This window comes from Grammomys surdaster, unplaced genomic scaffold (genome assembly GCF_004785775.1).
Source record: "Grammomys surdaster isolate TR1022 unplaced genomic scaffold, NIH_TR_1.0 125950, whole genome shotgun sequence".
Taxonomy (NCBI): Eukaryota; Metazoa; Chordata; class Mammalia; order Rodentia; family Muridae; genus Grammomys; species Grammomys surdaster.
The window spans coordinates 2,477,632-2,499,194 of NW_021620771.1; the positions used below are offsets into that span (position 1 = coordinate 2,477,632).

The 21,563-nt window shown below is 42.0% G+C and overlaps 1 pseudogene; it reads right to left on the reverse strand.

Moving 5' to 3' along the window:
* The window catches only part of LOC114609234, a 10,857-nt pseudogene extending 9,508 nt beyond the window's left edge, over positions 1–1,349 (reverse strand).
* Between the last annotated feature and the right edge of the window lie 20,214 nt (positions 1,350–21,563).

A 21,563-nucleotide genomic window follows, 5' to 3' on the forward strand; every position in this document is an offset into this window, starting at 1 on the left:
TCCCTTTCCTTCTTTCTATCTCCCCTCCCCCCTCTCCCCTCTCCCCTCCCCCTCCCCTCCCCCTCCCCCTCCCCTCCCCTCCCCCTCCCCTCCCCTCCCCTCCTCTCCCTTCCCTTTCCTTCACTCTCTTCTCCTCCTCTCCTGTCCCCTTCTATAAAACTTATATATGTCCAAACCAGTGCCTCAAATTTATTTTAACTGGATCAATAAATATATGTACACATACGTAAGGAACATATGTCATATACACATACGAAGATAAAGACACAAAGGAAACAGGGCAAAATGCTAAAATTAGTAATGTAGGTAAATCATGTGGAAAGGTTCAGTGTAGCGCCAGGCTGTTTTTCTGAAGCTTTGGGATTTTAAACACAAGGATAGAGACCTCAGTAATCACATGAAGCTCACTTGCACTATCTGGAAAGGGAAACACAGGCAATAAAGTGATAGTTCAGGACGGTGGAACTCTGGGAAGGATATGTTTATGATGAAGAACCTCAGGAGCATCTGATATTGGCAATATCTCCACTTGAGTATGAAAGCCAGATTTTCCTTTCTAGTTACTGTTATATAGGCCACACATATTTTTCTAAGTATTTATTTTCAAACTAGAAAAAGGGCACAAACAATGAGATGAAGTATGGAAAACTTTTTGAAGGAAAGTCACCACATGTGATTTTATGTGAGTATGTGTGTACATGAGTATGTGCATAACTGTGTTTTGTTTGTAAGGTTGGCAGGGGCCTTTGCTGAGGGGGTCACATATCTGAGGTCAGTCTACTAAAATAGACCCACAGAGCTAATCACCTTAGTTCTCCATGAGCTAGTTCTGACACGATCACCGAGTCTCACCATTGTTTAGCTTGACATTGGGTAATGTGTTTCTCTGAACAGTTTCCATGGATTATACAACATGGGACGGCATGTGCAGTGTGTCTCAGCAGTTAATCCTCACACCATCTTCCTTTCCGCTGTAGCGTCTTCTATGCCTAGAACCTTGGTGGTTTTCAGTATTTTCCGTTCCTTTATTAAACAGAATAACGATATCTTCTTTCTTTCTACATCTTGCACACAGTTCGGGTTCACAGGCACATGATGTGCGGTAAGAGCGCATCACTGCCTTTTATAAACACTTGGCACACTTCTTAGGCTCGACAGTGGCTTGCATCTGCTGTGTTTTACGCACCATTCAAGAACTTCTTTGCAGCACTCATGTGTTCTATCATGGAGTCTTGCATTAGTTTTCTTGCTCAGAACACTCTTATCAAACTTGTGAGTTTCGAAGGGGAATGTGATCTGGTTGGCGCCTGAGGTCTAGAGTGAGCATGCTATCCCTTCTGCGAATTCATTGCGAAATTACAAGCATTTTATGCATTACAAGCCTTTAAGTTGTAGGGGAAGAGCAAAGAACTTCCTGCCCTTGGTTGAGAGTCTTCAAAGTAAGTAGTTTCCAGCCTGGGTTGCTGTATCCAGCAAGCCCATCTGTTAAAATTGACAGAGAAACAAGGGCAGTTCAAGAGAAGGAGAAACTGTAGAAGATGCTTAAAGGAATATTATACACGCAGGAAAATAAACCTCAATTATGAGAGTCCAAGGAAGACTATATCTCATGAGAGGAGAAAACTAATAAAGAGCAGCTTGGAAGGAAGCCAACAGATCTAGCAGTGGTAGACAAGAAAGACTCTGATACTGACAGGAAAACAAACAAACAAAAATCCAACAAAACAAAACAAAAACCAAGCAAGTAGCATCTCAATTAACCAGTAAAGCAGTTAACAAAATTACAAGCACTAATGAACTATTAAAATAACAACACAAAATGTAAGAAAGAGACACTAAGAAAGAGACACACACTAGATAATTGGATTAAAAATCAAGGGCGTGTGTGTGTGTGTGTGTGTGTGTGTGTGTGTGTTCAGTTCCAGGGGATTCTGATACCTTCTGGCCTCTGTGGTCAGGAACCAGGCATACACATGCAGAGGCATCCATATGGTGCACATACATACATGCAGAAAAAATTCACACACATTAAAAAGGAAATATGTTTCTTAAAGCATCGGAGTGGATAAGAGAGTAAATGACTCAAGTTTGCTAAAATCTCCAGGAAATAAACTGGGCAATGTTGGATAAAAGCTATCAGAATAGGTGAGCGATGGACAAAGATCTGTATTTTCAGCAGCAAAGTAAAATAGGAAACTTTGCAAAACCGAATAGGAGCGAAAGCCCAGAGGCCATCTTCAGGGATCCGTGCGTTTGGAGCACTCTCCCCTCTCTACAAAAGGAATATGTAGCTAGCATGCCTGGCTTGAAAAGTGGCTTCAGAAAACCAGCACTGAACTTCCAGTAACAGCTGTTTTAAGGAGGAGAAACGGAGGAAAGAGGGGACAGAAGTTGCAGCAGCAGCAGCTCACACTCCCGAGTGGGAGATGCTCGGAATAACCGTTTCTTTGGCACTCAACTGGATCTGTGTCAAGAAGCCATTAAAACAAAAAAGGACAAGCTGAGTCAGCGGCTTTGCCACCCTAAACACACCCTGAACCACACACTAGGGAAACCCAGAGGAAATGTCAGGCTGTAAGCTGAAACCTGGCCAGAAGGATACTTCTAGACTGTGGGGGAAGAAATTTGAATCAGCGCCAGAGGCTTCAGGGACACAGGATGTCATTTTCAAGATGGGGCACTAGAACCACATCCTCAGGAGCCTGAGCAGTGTTTGCAACCTGACTCTGGCAGGAACTTCAGTGGGTCTGACCAGCATTTGAAACCAGGCTCTTCAATGGGACCTGCATCTGCCACTCAACCCTACAGGACTGTCTGGGGCGTGACTGGCAGCGGGCAGCCCAGGAAGGAAAACCGGAGAGGCAAGCCTGGAGCAAGAGAGCAGGCAAGGGACAACGAAGGCTCTGCGTCTTCATCAACAGCAGACCCTTGCTCTGTTCTCACTCTGCCTTATTTTTTCTTTTTCTACTCCAACATTAAATTAGAGTAATCTGTTTTTTCCTTTGTGGTAGACTTTCCAAAGAATATAAGCTGGCCTGGTTGGCAGTCTCCTTGCCTGAGCCTTCTGGGCTGGCCTTGTTTTAGGTTACCTAATTGCATTTCTTCACCTCTCTTCATTCTACCGTTAGGCAGGCTACCTTTCTCCTTCCTGTATCCCTTTTCTTCCCCTTCCATTGTTTTTTCATTCCTTCCCTTTTTCTTTATCATCACACTAACTGCTAGCCTGACACTGCTTTTCCCATTTCTACTCAGATTAGCATCTTAGTGGGTTACTGTCGTGGCCCCCGTGTTTCGTAGGTGACTGAGTCCAAGGGAACTGTTGAGAGGTTGTTCTTATTGTTACTGCTATTGCTATGTTATTATTATTGTCATTGTTGATATTATTGTTATTGGTGGTGATAAGAAAAGGGATACCTCAGTTCTACTAAATCTAGTCTATTAGGTCATTGCACATACTTCCACTGAAAAAAATGAAAATAACAGAAAAATCTAATTAGTGACCTAGTTCCCACACCTGCAGGTCCCAAAGAAAAAATAAATAAATAAATAAATAAATAAATAACCAAGACAACAAAACTCCCCAAACTTACAAAGCCCAAAGAGTGGATTAAATGAATTTCAAGACAAAGAGTTAAAAACCAGTATAAGCTTCATTCTTCTTTATCTGTGAGATAAATAAATAACCCTTCAAAAGACAGTCTTAAACAAATGGTGCTAAGAAAACTAGAATCCATATGGAAGGACTAGGGAATGAGTGGGAGTGGGGTGCGTGATGCAAAAATCACAAAGAATCAATAAAAGATTATATTTAAAAAGAAAGAAAACCAGAATCCATACATAGAGGGATAAAAGGAATTCATATCTCTTACCCCACATGAAAAATCACTCCATGAGGGACCAAAGACCTTAACTGTAAGGCTAGAATCTTTTAAAGTTGCAGAGGGGAAAACACTGCCAGATACAGCATAGGTGAAAATGTTCTGAAAATGACTCAGCATAGGACAATGTCCCTAAAATGTAAGAAGTTATTACATGAAATTCAAAATGTTCTGCACAGTTATGGAAACAACCAATACTCAAAAATCACACACACCACACACACACACACACACACACACACACACACACACCAGAAAGCCGATTAATGCAGTTCTCAAATGGAAAAAGTAAAAATGGCCAACAGTATTTGGAAAAGTGTTCTGTATCTTTAGCCACAGGGAAAACATGAATACTTTGGGATGCTGTCTCATCCCATCAGAGTGGCTGTCAGCAAGAAAGCCAAGGCAGGAAGTGCCACTCTGGATGTGTGGAAGAGGAATCCTATTCACTGCTATGGGAGTGTAAAGCAGGGTGGCTGTTAAAGAACTGGGTATAGAGATCCCCACCCCAAATAATAATAATAATAATAATAATAATAATAATACAGGGCTTTTGAGTTGGCTGAATGGTTTGTAAAAGCAAGAGCTGCCGAGCCTGACGACCTGAGTGTAAGCCCTAGGCCCCACATGGTAGAAGGAGAAAACAAAGTCCTTAAGGTTGTCTTCAAACTCTCTCTCTCTCTCTCTCTCTTTCTTTCTCTCTCTCTCTCTCTCTCTCTCTCACACACACACACACATTAAGAATAATAAAAAGGAAAAAATAGAGTACACATGGACACGGAGTTTTATTCAATCATAAAGAAGAATGAAACATTTGTAGGAAAGTGGACAGAACTGGAAGTAATTATGTCAAGTTCAATAAGGCATACTCAACAAATACATGCTTTCTTTCATATGTATGAATGGATTTAATACATTCATGTGCATTCATGTAATAAAATTCACATGTATGTATGCATGCATGTATGTATGCATATATGTACACGTGCATGTATGCATGCATATATGTATACTATGGGGTTATGAAAGTACAAAGGAACCAAGAGGAGAGAAGAATAGATATTCCCAGTAAGGAGAGTATCAGAGGGCAGGGAAGGGGCAGAGAGCTTTATGTACACGGAGGTCGACAAGCCCAAGGGCTCATTGTGGATGAGAGGAAATAGTGGGACAGGTGAGGAATAACAAGAAAGAATATTACCATTATAAAAGCTATTATAGGGCTGGAGAGATGGCTCAATGGATAAGAGCACTGCTGCTCTCCCAGAGGTCCTGAGTTCAATTCCCAGCAACCACATGGTTGCTCACAATCATCTGTAATGGAATCTGATGCCCTCTACTGGTGTGTCTGAATACAGCTATAGTATACTAAAATAAATAAATCTTTTTTTTAAGCCATTATAGAGGGATTAGAAGAATCCATGTCTGCACAGATCACCAAAACTGTGGTTCAAAGTTAGGTTTTCACTCATGAAAAGCCCTGTGGATCACCCCTACCCCAAACCACAGGATCATCTTCTAACAGCACCAGGCCAGATGACCCCGTGCACTGAAATGTGTGCAGCAAGTTGACAAAAAGCCTTGAGATTAAGGAACAAAATTCAATTTACTATCTAGAGTCCTGTGTGAAACATTCTTATTTAAAGGATTGGTAAATAATTAGAATTATATAAAATTATAACTTTAATGATACTTGCAGCCTAGATATAAAGTTTCAATGCATAGACAAATTAAAGACTAATTATGCCAAGACAGTTGTCCAGGATTTCAGAGCATAGAAGTCAAGTAAGGAGGAGGACAGAAATCCCTGTGAATCACAGATAACAACAATTTTTTAAGGCTGACATAAAAGTCACAAGCGGATCTTGCTTGAATTACTTTGGTACTCTGACAGAAATGCCAGAGCCAAACAGATTTTGTCTCTAGCAGTTCCACAGACGTGAAACACGTGCAAAAGCCCACAGCATGTGTCATGCAAACCTCATTTTCTTTTCCTTCTGTGAGCACAGGCAGAATCCGTTTTCCAGCCTCCCTTGCAGTGTGGATGCCTCTCCTCAGTGGAATCTAAACATAGCAAGAGGAGTCACTACCACTGAGGAGTGGATGTCCATTCTTCACCTTCTCTTCATATCTATTCTAATCCTGTCACGTGGAGAAAAACTTCAAATAAAAGGATTAGAATTGATCATATCTTCATATAGTAATTATTAAAGCTTTTTTTTTAAAGAAAAAAAAACTGGAGATCCATTTTTTGAACCAAAAAGTCCAAACTTAATCCTATGGAAGAGTTTCTATGGGAAACTACTGTCAACTACATACAGAACCTTTGAGGTCAATAGTGTTTCAGATCTGTCTACCATTCTGATTCTACTGGGCTTCAAGCATCAGTGCCCTTGTGTGCATAGAAACCTGTTACTTCTTTAGGAGGTGTCCCCACCATGGCTCTGGTCCTGACCTTGCTGTTACTATATAGCCATATAGGTCTTCTACTGGTTTCTCTCATCAAAGTTGGCTCGGTGTTCTGTCCTTTAAAGAGTGTCGGATTTCGGACTCTCCTAAGTCATTAAGCCAGTGGTATGTCTCATCGAGACCATTGTACCAGGTCCAGCACCATGTGCTCTGACAGGTGCTTCACTCTATCGGTAGGTCTATCAAGACACCCTTCTTGCATCAGGCCTGGTGTTGGCTGGACCAAAGTCTACATTTCATTAGGAAAAATGAGTTAAAGGAAGAATTGTGCAGGCATGTAAAATTGAGTCCCTCTTCCTGTGTGTTTCCAGTTTCCCACTTGGCAACAGAGAAGCTCTGAATGTACATTTTGGCTCACATCCACTCTAACTATGGAAACCTAAATAGTTTTCAGAACAGTGCTCCAAGATGGGTTATTCTCAGTTCTGGGAAACATACCTACGCTGCCATCAGTGTTGGTGTGTGTTCCCTTCACACAGACCTTGGGAAGCATCTCCCTAATACACAGTGAGTCCATTATGAGTCAAATGGACAGGCTCCATGATGTAGATTTATAGAGACTTCACCGTGGGAATTGCCTGGTGGATGCTGAAAGCTCTGTTGAGACTAGGTGATCCAAAAAGCAAGTAGATGTTGCATCCAGAATAAACTCCATTGTGATTTAGTGTTATATTTTAATTACATTCTACTTGAATATGTGTTTTTGGCATGCTAATATTTCTTGAACCGTCTCTTCATAGAATTAGTTATTTTAAGAGTACAGTGGGAATACACTGGCCTTCCTTCCTCACTTTACAAATGAAGTGAGCTGACTCTCTTGGAAAGGTTAAGTGGCCTACTCAGAGCCACACAACAAGTTGGAAGTAGGTTGATTGTGTAACATCAAATATTGTCCTGTTGACACTTTTAAATCCATGAACAGGAGACCCTCATGGCTGCCACATTTATGAGGTTGCCATAGACCAACCCAGAGAGACTTACGCTCTGATCTACCTTTACTCCGTTGGGATACTGCTCTCAGTTGCCACTTCCCCTTCAGGTGTGTGGTCCTCTCTGGATGATATGGTTTCACTGGCATGTTGCTGGTCCTTGAGTCTCTATTCTTCGCTTGTCCCCTTCCTCAGGGCATGCTGGCTTCTTTAGTTACATCCTTTGCTGGGTACCTTTTCAGGACAGCTTGGTCCTTCTTCTCTACAACTCCAGCTGGCAAGTCTGAACGCCGGATTATTGCTCAGCTCCAATGGTGAGATGAGACCTTATAGCCCAGTTTTTAGATCTTAGCTTCAATTTTTAACTTGTTACTGAAGATTCTGTTGAAGTATATCACAAATTTCTTAGGACTGAGTCCTCAAAGGTGACAGATAGCAGTTGTAAGCATAGATGTCCACTAAACGAATTCCTCAGGGGAAGACGAGGATGTAACACCCAGTATCCTGAGTTCTAGGGGCCAACGAAGACACATGGAACTATCTGTACTCAATCGCATATAGTTTTCAGCTGAGCATGGGTGAGCCAACATCATGTCAAATAGCAGAAGCTCACTCAAGGACTGTCTCTAGCTGGGATAGGTGAAGCATATTTACATATCACCCGGCCAACCCTACTGCACATACATGAAAGTTCTGAAATGGAAGCTGGTCCATTTGGGAGGATCCACCTAGCAAACGGACTCAGCTGCCTGGAGAAGCATGGGGAGACTAGTCAGACCATTGTAACTCACCATGGAGCCTAGAAGGTATACACACTGCCACAAGCATTCTTCAGTGCCACATGAATCTTGGAACTTTGCAAGTAGCTGTTCTGGCCGCTGCTGAGCAGTTGAGTTCCAGCTGACTCAGTCCCCTTGCTTGTTCTGTCCACAGCGTAGTTCTGTTTGTGGGCTCCTGCTTAGTGGGATAGCAATGCCAGGATTTTATTAAGAAGCAAGCCCCACAGAGGGGTTGACTTTACAAGCACATTGGCTAAGATCTTAAGCTGGACTTGGTTCAGAAGGGAAGAGTGTTGTAAATTGTGTGGCGTTGGAAAAAGAATGTGGATATAAAGCCCAAGAAGAAAGACAGACAGACAGATGTGGCCACTTCTCGGTGTCTTAATGAAAAACATTGACCCTGGGTATCACACTCACTGCCACATCAATATGGATAAGGAGAAAATGAGACACATAACTGAATCAGATGCAGCACAGCCTCAAGAGCACTAATAGAGAAACTGAGTCTAAATTGATGAACTCCAACATGATGAGAAAAGTCCCCATAGCAGAGTGCTGTGTGACACTACTATCAGGGAGAACTGGGCACATGTCTACTCACCCTAAATAAAGGACTAAAAAAAGACCAAAATAAAATGTCATTAACATCCAACTTGGAGGACCAATGAGTCTATGTGGACAGTCTACAGGACTGTGAGTAAGGGATTGCATACAGCAGCATGGAAACTCAAAGGCAGCAACATCATTGAAAGCATACACCAGCATGAGTGTACATTTGCAAAAACTGGAACACTGGACTTTTCTGTACGATTTGTAGGCAGTTTGAAAAATCGGAAAGTCAAGAGGCCCACCTACTGCCACCTGGTGTAGGCAGGCAGAAGACACCCAGAGGCCCTCCTATTGCCAACAAGTGGCCCTCCTGCCATAGGCATCACTATGTTGTGCAAGTCTGTGGTGGAGAGATGGAAGAGAAAGAGAAACAATGGTTTGTGCACTATGGAGAGCTGTGAAGCTGGAGGCACGAGGGTGGTAAGGAGCAGCCTGATGTGAATAGGCCACTGCCACCGGAGGCCATGGTGAAGTTCTGACCCATCGGCCCCTGGGAGCCATGTCTGGGTTCATGGCCTTGCAGAAGCAGGGGTCTGTCTCAATGTCTGTGGCCCATGTTACCTCCAAAGGTCATGTTCTGGGTTGCCTCCTGAGACCATGTTGATGTCCCAGGACTGTGCAAAGCTGGCCCTGCCCCCTCACCAGCTGTAGCACTCAGAAGAGCTTCTGCACTTGGGCAGCACAGTAGAGCTGGACCTGGGTGGCCTCAGAGAGGGGGAGCTGACCCCTGACCCTTGCTGGTTTCGACATTGAATGAGCTAGCTGGGGCAGCACTGGAGATCTGGCCCTGGTGGTGTGTATATAGGAGAGCCAGCTGGCTGACCAACTCAACCATCACCCAGGTTCAGAGCTAGGCTTTTGATTTGGCCCACCCCAAAATCTATGTAATCTAAGAACTGCTAGAACGTGTGAGGGGGCCAGTCTTGCAGATCCAAAGCTGCAGGGTCTCCATGACACAGGGCAACAGCAGGATATCTGAGAGGAGTTCTTGTGAGGACCCAATATTGATAGTACAGCAGAAGCCAGAGGCCTGGAACCAGAACAGTGACTCATCAATGAACATCTGCAAATAAACATCTTGGACCACAGGGTATATACCCTGCGACACACGGTGACATGCTGCAAAAGATGTTTTGTTTCTTCCTTTCTTATCTTTTTAAATTTTATTTTTTATTTTTGTTTTCTTTTATAGAGGGAGTTTCAAGGATGGAGTGTGGAAGGGACAGGGAGATGAGTGGGGTTGGGGTATATGATGTAAAATTCACAAAGAATCAATAAAAAGTTAAAAAGCAAAAAAGAAAATGGGAGCATCCTTCCTTCAGCCTTCCTTACTATTTACATAACCTTGAAAAGGAAGAAGCCCTGTGAATCTGGTAAGTTTCAGGGACTATCTGAGATCTATGAGTTGTTAACTTCCTGAATCTTAACAAGCCTCCCACACTGATAGAATGCTTCATTCAGAGAAATCTATACACAATACAGATGGGGGGTGTGTGGATACTACTGATGAGTGTTTTCCTGGGGGAAATATAGAGAACACAGCTGCTTTCTATCTACATTAGACACACAAAAGTTGAGATTAATACATTTAAAACTAAAAAATAAAGATACAGAATGTATTGTAAAAATGTTTGTAGTCAATGAAATATTATTCTGTCATTAAGAAAACCAAACCTGGCCATGATGGGACTTGGGCAGAGACAAGCAGATCTCTGTGTGTTCTGGGCCAGCCTGGTCTACATAATGCATCCCAGGTCACCCAGGTTACATAGTAAGACTCTGTCTAAGCAAACAAATAAACAAATAAATAAATATCATTCACTATACAGTGAGTTCCAGACCAGCCAGGGTGGGGGTGCAGGTTAAGAGACCATGCCCAATTAAAAAACAGAAACAAACAAAAAACCAAACAAACCTGAATCGTAGGAGTCAATACAATGATTAAAGTAAGAATGATAGTAATTAAGTCACACTAAAGAACTCTCTCAGAAAGAAAGAAGAAGCTCACAGGTAACAGAATGAATGAAACTGGAAAACAATTATTCTGAGTGAGGCAGCCCAGACTCAGAAGGACAAATGCTGTACATTCTCTCCTTTGTGGATGTCAGCTTTGAACCTTCAGATGTGTGTGATTCCTTTGGAATATACATAGAGGTCAGGAAATAGTAAGGGAGGGGCAATAGAGTGCACAGTTATAAAAGGTTAAAGGGAAATAATGGAGCAATAAAAGTTAAATGAGGGTGGGAGATGGGAAGGCAGAATAGAAGAGGGTTAGATAACACTAAAGACCTTTTAGAACAAGTTGTAGGAAGCATATATAGGACTCACCCTCCAACAGGATAATGATGTTCCCCCATGATAGACACCACGTGAGAATTAATAAAAAAAGACCAGTGCCAGAAATTAGTTACGTCTTTTAAAGTCATAGTCCAGTGAGATCCTACAGACTCCCAAACCTTGCAGGCTATAGTCAATGCTCTTGCTTACCATCTAGAACTTTATGGAAAGTAAGATACTGCTGAGCAAACAATGTCTGTGAGCCCCGGAGCGTGAGCTATCAGGCTGGTGCTGGCATAGAAGCTTTCTCGCTCCTGTCTGGTTTGGGTAGTGGTGGAAGGTGCTATGCATACTCCTAGAGGAGAAACGCAATCATCACTCTTAACTAGCTACAATGATGAGCAGCCTGGCAGGGCATGCCACTGGAGCGATACTTGCACAGATACGTGGGAGTGTAGCCCTGAAAGTCAATTGCACTTGATATCGTGAAAATAAGAGACCACAAAGTTGGATGGGTAGGGATGGGAGGTGCATCTAGAAGGAGCTGGAGGAGAGGATGGATATTATCAAACTTCATTGTAAGAGACTCCCAAAGAACCAATTTTAAAAGTTAAAACACAAAACACTCAGAACACAAGAAAACTTACAAGTGAAGAATTGCTGCCTCCCATTCTCCATTGGCCAAGTGAGAATGCTGATCCCTGCTCTCCTCAAAGACAGCCCATTCCCCTTCATCACACCAAGTGCACACATCTGTCAGATCAGGGATGAACCTAACGTTGCACTCCAATGTCACCACTATATTTGAAAATTAATAAACTAAGATCAATGAACACATCTTCTTGAGTGGAGGGTTTGCTCAGTACAAGAGATATTTAAACACACATACACACACCTTTGCTTAGCAGTGGGGACATCTAACGGAGAGTTTACTGGGTGAAGTAAGGAATCTCTGACTCCCTGTGTTTTCAAAGACAAGTTGTTCCGTCCTTTGTCAGAGTGAATCCTGTTTTAGTGGGCACTGAGAAAACCATCCAGGTTCCTTCCAGCTGGTGAGATGTGGAGAAGAAAACAGAATCTCCTGCCATGTCCCCACTCAGACATCTGAACCTTTCGACTGTAGACACAAGGTGTTCATGCCAGAGCTCAGAGAAGTCACGTCACAGACTGGAGGATGAGGCAGGATAAAAACTTGTGTTCCACGTTCATCTGAACGGTGCTGAGATGGAATAAAAGAGGCCATGTGACTCAAACGTACTTTTCTTAAGAGCTTTTCTCTGTTTGCCAAACTGCTGCCAACAGAATGGTGGTGCTGAGGCAGGAGAACTCCCTGCAGTATCAAACCCAGCTAATACCTGAGACCTTCTCCGAGAGAAGCAGAAGACAACAGTACAGCCAGGGTTCTATAAGGAACTGGACTTAATGAAGGACTGGTTCTGCAGACCCAGATGTAGATGAATGGATTTGAAGTCACCATTGCTGTCTTAGAGCCCCGCCATTTGCTCAATTATCCAGACTTCTCCAGTGTTCACATCTCTGTCCTCGGCAGGATCTCTAGAAAGAAAGAAACAAAAAGGGTTAAAAAGATTTCTAGTGACTTGTGAATGTCCATGTCTGGTAGCAGTGTGCAGGGGAGTGTGCAGGAGCAGAGTACAGAAAGAGAGGCCCAGCACACGTGTACATCAGGATTTCTTGAGCAAAAGAGAGGTAAGGTCACTTGGTGGCTGTCTACACTGGCTCCATGTGAACTTCACTGGTGTGAGCTTGAGAAGGTATCACAGCAGAGGCTCATGGGTAATGTGATGCCTAGTATGCAGATTATTTTTTCTTTCAAATAGCGTGTCAAATACTTATAAAGCAGCAGCTTAAGTCCTGCCAGCTCATCTTCAGTCCTATTTGCTTGTTTGTTTAACCTAAGTCCCGAGGAATGTCTAACTTTGCACACGAAGAAGGAAAGCAATCCACACTATTCATGTGTGGGACACTGTATGGTTTTTTAACAAGTGTCTAACCAACATCACCAGTTGCATCTTCCAATCTGGGAAAATCTCTGTGCTCTGTCCCTGAAGCCCTCACATCCTCACATCATCTTATGAGCAGAGTCTATCTGGGCTTGGGTGGCTGAATTGGTCAGAAATTTTTAATTTCCTGTTTGTAAGATAAATTTTTATTAGGGAAAAAGAACTCCACCAAAACTGAGTGTTCTCTTTAATAAGCTCACTGGCTATTTAAGACCTCGAAATGTCAGATGCCTGTTGCAAACTGATACGCTTATCACTTTGTAGAAACAAAAGCTCCCCTAGAGGAATAGACTTTTGGCAGTGATAATTCCATTGCATTTTCCTTCTCCTGCAGAATAAAGGTGGAGAAGAGTGGGAGTAGAAACCTCTAAAAACTCAGAGACCTGAGTTCTGCACCCCTCAGCTGCAGTCTGCTCTATTACTCGTTTTCTCTGTGAACTTTCCCAGACCACGGGAGCTCTTCAGACTGCAGACCCCTCTAGAAAATGAGTGGCCTGGGGAAGATGATGTCACGGACACTAGCCTCAATACTGTGGGGTCATGACCTTCCACTGATGAAGAGATCACATGAGTAATTGGGCTCAGTGTGTAAGGCATGTAGCAAAGCAGGAGTACAACCCCACTCGATATGGAATCAAAATAACTTGCTCTGGCCAATGCCTAGAAGATGCTGAGCAAATGTTTGGTTCTATTTTGAACATCAGTTTACTCCTAAGGGTATGCAAGTGTGAGAAACTAGCAGTAAGGCTTCGAAGATGTTAATGAAAAGAGCCTAGAAATGCCTCTGAGACATTGAACTTGTTTCCTGCTTCCTCACTGTTCCTGTGGGAATTTTCCGCTGTGCTTGGGAAAGGCTCAGCTTTGGGGTAAAACCAAAATCATCTTTAACCTGGATGCAGATGCCTAGACAGAAAAGCTTGGAGTTGAGTTCAAGCCACTTTGGGGATTTTATTTTTAAAGATCTAGAACGGCACTAGATACTTACTATCCTTTGAGTCAGAGGCCAAGTGTGGGCATGTGTGTATCCTTGGGTGATCACGTCTTATGTTCTTGCAGGCAGTTGTGGAAAATCCAAGCAAATGAGACTGCACCACCAGGTGGGTTGTCGTCCTTCTGCTCGGACTGGAGTTCAGCCTGCAAATGCAATACAGAAATTACTATACACATTAGACATCATCTGGCCTGATAGTATAAAATCTCAAATGTTCAAAATTCTGAATCTCTCTGAAGACTGTCATGACTCTCAAATGGTTTAGGATTTCTGGAACATCTCAGATGTTCATATTAAATTTTTTCAGCTTGAGAAAATTTTGCAAATATTCCAAAAATTTCAATTCTCTGAAATCCGAAAAAGTTCTGTTCCTAGCATTTTAATGAGGGATACAGCTCATACCCTCTTTTTGATTAGACTGTTCTCGTGGTCTAGATATAGGTATCAGAAATTGAGTAATTCCAAATATAGGTTTTGGATTATTATATTACTGGAATAGTGATGTACGCAAGATTTCATTCCTGAGGTCTGTTCCAATTGCTTCAGCCAAGACTATGCTTGTCTGTTGAGAGCAATGGAGACAACGCTCATTTAGAGGGAGTAACTTCAGACCGCACGAAGGACCTGATGGGGAGGTGTTCAGGAAGCACTGGTGAGGACCGGAAGTCAGTTGCAATCAAACAGCCTGCAATGGAGCTCATTCTGTAACTGTGCTTCATGTAAGATCAATCGTCTCCTCGGAGATAGACATACTGCCAGATAATCCCTGGAAAACTCATTTTCTCTGCAGTCCCCCATACTCATGTGGACCATAGTGGTAGCTGGGCTAACGCAAGCACTTTGTAACTGGGCCTGGAGGACCCAGCTTTGGCAGGTTCCTGACAGATGAGGTCTAGGGGCCTTAACTTGCCCCTTGATGCTCTGCTTTTCCTGAAATCACCCCGTACCACATCTCTTCATTTGGCCTGCGTGAGGAGACTCTCACATGCAGTGAGCCTGCTACTGCCTCTCGGTTTCCAGAGGCTACTGGATTGGGTACTCTGGGAAAATAAGTTAGAAACCACCTTCTAAAGCCATTTCTGTCCAGTGTTATACACTGGAAACAATCTAATTGAAAACATGGGACCATTTTCAAACTACACTGGGTTATCACAGCCTTAATAGAAAGATGATTTGTAAAACATCTGTGTTTCACATGGTCAAGGCCAGAGAAAATATGCAGCTAGAAGCTACATTCATTCCACATCTGCAACTAAAATGTTCCTCTGTTATGCTCTCTTGGGAAGTATCTCTCCTCATGACCACACGAGAGCCCAAAATATATTGCACCTTCTTTTCCTGTTATGCACTTTATTTTCATTAAGACTTCATGGACTCCATTCCCATGATGTAGTAAATGGCCTCCATATTTATTAAACACAGACAGCACAAAGATGTATTTGGTCCCTTTCATTAGGCAGATAATGAAACGGAGACGGGAGTCTAACATCTGACTCTCTCTGCACCAATCAAGGAATCTAGGTCAGAGGTCCTGTTCTCAGAGCGCTTTTCTCAGTTTTAGTGTCAGACCCATCTCACATATAAAATCATGGACTAGTGACAAGGTGTGGCTGGGTATTGTTCGATAAACAGATTGGTCCCCTAACAGAACACTAGCTCTGCAGATGTGAACAAGTGAGCCAATGTTCAAATTAGTTCAACGCACAATCAGTTTTATTGCATCCAGTAATTCTTGGTATTTTTTTTCTAAAGAATTACTAAGTGGGCAGGATGCAGCTGTTTAAAGACAGCCTAATGTTCTGTTTCCAAATCACAAAATACCAAGATGGGTATTTCACACACAACCAACTGCCTGCAATCTGAAGAGTTTATTGGGTGATTTTTTACTGGATTAATCTCTTGTTTTCATGGGAAACTAGAGCAAGGGACTGTGTTGATAGCAAAAGCTATCAGCACCAGGGTGGCAGTTGGCATTCGGTGAGCACCTCCTACAGACAGTGCTACAGTGCATCTTGTTAGTGCGTCTTAACAAGCTCTGCAGGAAATCCTCCTTCAGAACTCCTAACTTCTCAAAACCTGGATGGAAGCAGCAGGAATTGGTGGATAAAGTGGCGAATAGAGAATGCTTGCCCCAGCCAGTGTGCTCAGAAATCCCCCCTGCCCATTTATTCCCTAACTGGAACCAAGGCAGATGCTGAATGATCATCTTATGGCTCAGTGTCACTAAGAGGGTGTGGAAGCTGTGTGACATTTATCAATATATGTCATTTGCATATCGTAACCTAGAAATGAATACTGAAGCAATATTCTATTTAGTAAGTCAGATGGTATGCTCATGCTAGGTCTTGTCTCCTACTTATCTCTAATATTTTGAAACATATTGATTTGATAATGTCATATCAAGTCAATCTCTCCTTTGTAATTGTTTATTGCACTGGGTTCTGTTCCAAAGTGTCTTAAGTTTTAGCACATTGTTCTCAACACTCCAATAGCACCGTGGTTCATGAAGTCACAAATGATGTTGTTATAGGATATTTAAAAGTCATATTCAAAATTTCTCGTCTTACAAAGTTCTCAGAGAAGTTTTGGAGTTTCTGTTCTGAAAGGGAAGGAACACCGGTGCTTATCAGTTGCAATAGCTAAAGCAGGCAGGGTTATCTGGTGTTTGGCGCCCCCTGGGCTAGAAATCACTTGCTGGCTTTTTGTTGTTGTTGTTTTGTTTGTTTATGTTTCTCCAGGTTGGGGAGAAAAAACAGGGAAATAAATCCATTCACAGTTGCCTCAAAATAAAAACCTGAAAACCATGAAGTAAACACAAATTCGTGAGAGATCACAGAGTGGAAACTTTGCAACACTGGAGACACTAGAAGATGGAACGACCTCCTTGTGATTAGACAAATTAAAGCTACATTATCAAACAAAATCTCCAATCCAACTCAGTTCCTGTCAAAATCACAATGCCATTTCTCACAAAAATAGTCTAAAAATTAATATGGAAGCACAAAAGACCTCAGACAGCCAGAGCAGTCCCAAGCATGAGCAACGGTGAAGATGTCATAATATCTGATTTCATTTTTTTACTACTGAGCAATAATACAGATTTTTTTAAAGAGAATTCTTCTGGAACAAAAGACTCGCAGATCTATAAAATAGAATACAATAGAGTCAGATATGAGTCCACACAGCTGCAGCCACCTATGTTTTTACAAAGATGCTGCTCATACACTCTGAAGAAAGCATGGTCTTTTCCACAAAGGATGCTAGGAACATGGGATGTCCACACGTAGAAGATTCCTGTCTCTCACTCTCTATAAAAACTCATCTCTAAATGAATCAAAGACCCCAGTGTAAGCTCTGAAAGTCTGAAAGTGTTAGAGAAAAGACATGTAGGATATAGTTGGAGACATTGGTGACATTGGTGTACACAGGCACTTTCTGCTGAGGACTCTCAACATTTGCAGTCAGTCATGAAAAAACATCAACAACTGACAAATGGGGTCTCGGGTGGCTAAAAAGCTTCCAAACCCAACGGAAACAGTTCATTGGGAAAATGATACAGAAAGAAGAAAATCTTTGCCAGTTGTACTTCTGACAGAGGATGGATGCCTGGAATATATAAACAACTTCAATAACAATCAAAAGTCAAAACCAACAAAAGCTCACAGGAAAATGAAACAAGATATCAAAGAATCCAATCAATAAGTAGGCTAGTGGGATGATCAGTTCCCAAAAGGGGGCAGACTGGGCCAGTAAACACATAGCAACAATTGCAAACTCACCAGAGGTCAGAGGTCTCCCAGTAAGCACGTAGTAGCATGTTCAAACTCACTAGCCATCAGAGGTCTCTCAGTTAACTACACTGAAATTTCTTCTCAAGCTAGTCAGAATCTCATTCATAAACAACAACAACAACAAGCAAAACAAAACAAAAAAACTGTAACAGATGCTAGAGAAGATGCCCAGAAGAGAACTCTTGTGTACTCCAGGTGAGGAATCAGTGTGGAGGAGTTTCAGGAAAGTAGAAGTCGGTCTGCCGTGTAACCTAGCTATAGCACTCCTGGGTGTTTACTCTAAGGACTGACTGCAAGTCAGCAAAGCACATAGGTATCTGCAGTCAACAGAAGAACAGTTCGAGGAAGTCTGTGATGAATAATCGATGGACATTTTTAGTCATAAAGAAAAAGCAAGACTTGTTTCCAAGAAAATGGATGGATTGGACATAACTTTATTAAGCAGGCTAAACCAGTCTAAGCCAAATATGATTTTTCTCATGTGTGCTTCCTGTGTGTGTGTGTGTGTTATACACAGGAGAGGAAAAAGAAGAGTTGTTGAGTAGAGAAGAGAATATTCTCAGAATGCAACACATATTCATATGAAGACAGTTCTATATAGCACAGTGTCATGTGCAATAAATATGTACAATAAAAATTAAAATGAAAATAAATTGGGGTCTCTCAATACTTTCAGTTTTATACAAAATCAGCTTATCAATGTTTGGAAGTGGCATTACATCAAATATTACTGAATTAAATTTTTTCTCTTATTTTTTTTAATAATTTGTTTCATTGTCTACAAAAGGTAGAAAGATGAATAAAAAATAACCTTAGACATTCCGGTTGATAAACTGTTTGCAATATCACTATGTCCTTCATGTTTCCACTCTTAACACACAACTTGTCTTCACTGGAAGTGACCTCTCTTCTCGTTTGCCATTGCCATGTGCTTTACTCTTTCACGTCTCACCACAGAGGTGTGTAGGTTTCCAGAGCACCAACTCTTGGCTGTGCGTTTTTTATCTGTTAACAGCAAACGGAATCATCCTGCACACACACTTCTGCTGTGTATGTCCTGAGACTGGTTTAATAGCTGCAGTCTGAATTATTAGGCTTCAGTTCTGGGAAGTACAACCTCAAAGAAAGCCCATTAGAAACAAACTATAGCTTCTTTGGTTGATGGACGCTTGAGGCACTTTGAATGTGGTGCTCTCAGACGCACCTGTGCTGGCCTTTATGTTTGCACTGAGTATTGACACAGGCATTTCTCTACATGCGTGTGTAGCCAGGGCAGGACTCACCAGGCCGAAGAAAGCTTAAGTCTATTTTCAGTTCTAATAGTTTATAGTTTATATTGTAGGACTATCCTTATGTCAATATTCGTTAGTCAATATTTGGCATTGTTGGACTTTAAAATCATAGAGCTGAGAAATGGACTTTAGCAAACTACAAACTTAACTATATATCACATTTAAATGAAGCTCCATTCAGGAGCTAAATAGAAATTCAATCTAAACAAACTTCAGTAAAGTTCATTTGATCTTTATTTGGTAACACGACAAAAATACTTTCTATCTCTAGAAAACATTTAGCTCCATTATGAGACAATAATTCAGTATCTCAATATGAAACATTCTTTATTTTTATTGGGAAATGGAAATTGAATATTTAAAATACATTAGTGTTTTAAATGTTTTTATTTTCTTCTAGTGACATAGAGTTAAGAAAGGCCAACACTGTAAGAAAACAAAAAGCCACATTCCAGTTAGGAAGGACAGAGACAGTTTCCCTTTCTCTGTCGAACCCTTTCACACCCAAGTCAGATTTGTGAGTAGAGGTCCCTTTGATAAGTCAGACAGTTTCCCTTCTCTCTTTCCTCAAGTGGCCCAGGAAAGGACCATCATGCCCAAACATGCACTTTGACCTTGAGAAACCAGGACAGGGAGGGGGTAGAGCCAGGTAGATGCTCCTTTGAGAGGGATTCAATTGTGTGTCCTTGCTATGGAGTCATTTGTGATGAATGAAAGAACATTTGTAACCACAAGGACCACAGGAATCTCACCCAAGCCATCTAGGAGCCATCAGTTGAGCCTAGTCGCTGTCATTGGCAGGGGTGGTAGATGTTTTTCTTTTCCAACGTAGTGGAGGAACTTATAGAATATACTATAAGGAGAGTTTGATGTTGTTCCGTAGAATACCAGGTTCTTCATCTTCCTACCTTAGTTTTTCTCTCCAATTTTACAGAACATAATGGTTATGAACCAATCATTGAATTCATTTCAAATACCTTTTTAAAACAGCTTTTAGTGATTTTTCAACTTAGCTCTTATGATGGACACCTGTTCCTCTTTCTGATTTACTTACTTATAAAGATACGGTATCTGACTTACTGCCCTTACATTTTCCCTTCCCTCTTTAAACATGAGCTTGAATTCTTTAACATAAAATGAACTGAAGCCTTTCTGTGCTCAGAGTAGCATCTCGCAGTACTTGTGCTCCGCTTCCGCTTACCGATTTTACACAGTTTTAAAAACTTCTTGGCTCTTTTATCTCCCTCTTCACATCTTATACTTATTTTGTCATTGGCTATTGGAATGTTTAATGATATATCCAAAGAGCTATGAAATTTTCTGCCTTGAGAGTTCCTGCAGTTGTTTATTAACCTGTCTGGAATTATCTGTAGACTGAGTCCCTGACATTATGTGGCCCCTGATGCTTGCTATGGCTTCTCCACCCCCTGCTCCTCCCCCGTCTGAATAGTAAGAAGGGTCTGTGCTCAGAAACATTAAAGCATACAGGGCTTCCAACCTCTGTGGATGGATGTGGGGGAGGAGTTGTACCTTTCGGACTGTCCAGTCACCAGGACAAAAACTGGTCTGTACTTCCCCTGGGCTTTCTAGTATCTTCCATCTGGACATAGCATTTTCAGTTTTACACAGGTGTGTGCTGTGCCTATGAAAGTCTTCAATGGCTTTCTAATGGTCAAAATACCTTCCTGAAATTCCAGGCTGTTCTTCCAGGAATTGTCACCAGGACCAACAGTGTCAGGCCAACACTCTTCTGGACTACCCCTTTCCTATTTCGGTTTTGATTTTGTTAAAAATACCATCGGCCATTCATTTTCACCCCCAAATCTAGTTAAAACCTCCAGCCCCTATGACAGCAAATGTGGTGTTCGTGACCAGTACTGACCTGGTAACTCCACACTCTGAGCAGCCCCAAGCAGCTGCCAGCTGCAGGGGTCACTGTTTGCGCTCAGGTTTCCAGTGAAAATTCATGGTTATTTGCTTTAAGTTTCTCTCCCCCTCCCTCTCCCTCTCCCTTCCCCTTCTCTCCCTTTCCCTCTCCCTCTTCTCTCATCCCCTCTCCCTGAGACAGGCTTTTGCTGTCCTTGAACTTACAAGGTCAGTCCGCTGGGACTGAAGGCATGTTCTATCACTGCCTTCATCAGTCACCCGCCAGAGGACGAAAATGCTCGTTGTTTGATAGTTTTGTTTAATTAAAAACCTGTCTCAGGTAAAACTGTTGTTGTTTTCGCTTGTTTGTGCTATCATCTCTAGACCACAGCCAGGAATGCAACCTGCTTTTAACTACAATATAGGTAAATTAAATGCATTTTCTTTTATACTTTGTAATGTTTCAGTTTTCTGCAAAAACTTTTCTGGGCTGGAAAGAGAGCTTGCTACTTTCCCGGAGGATCCAAGTTCAGATCCCAGCACCCACTAATGGCTAATATACACCTGTAACTCCTGTTCGAGGGGTCCCAATGCTGTATTCTGGATTCTGAGGATAACTGCACTCATAAACACACACACACACACACACACACACAAATGCACA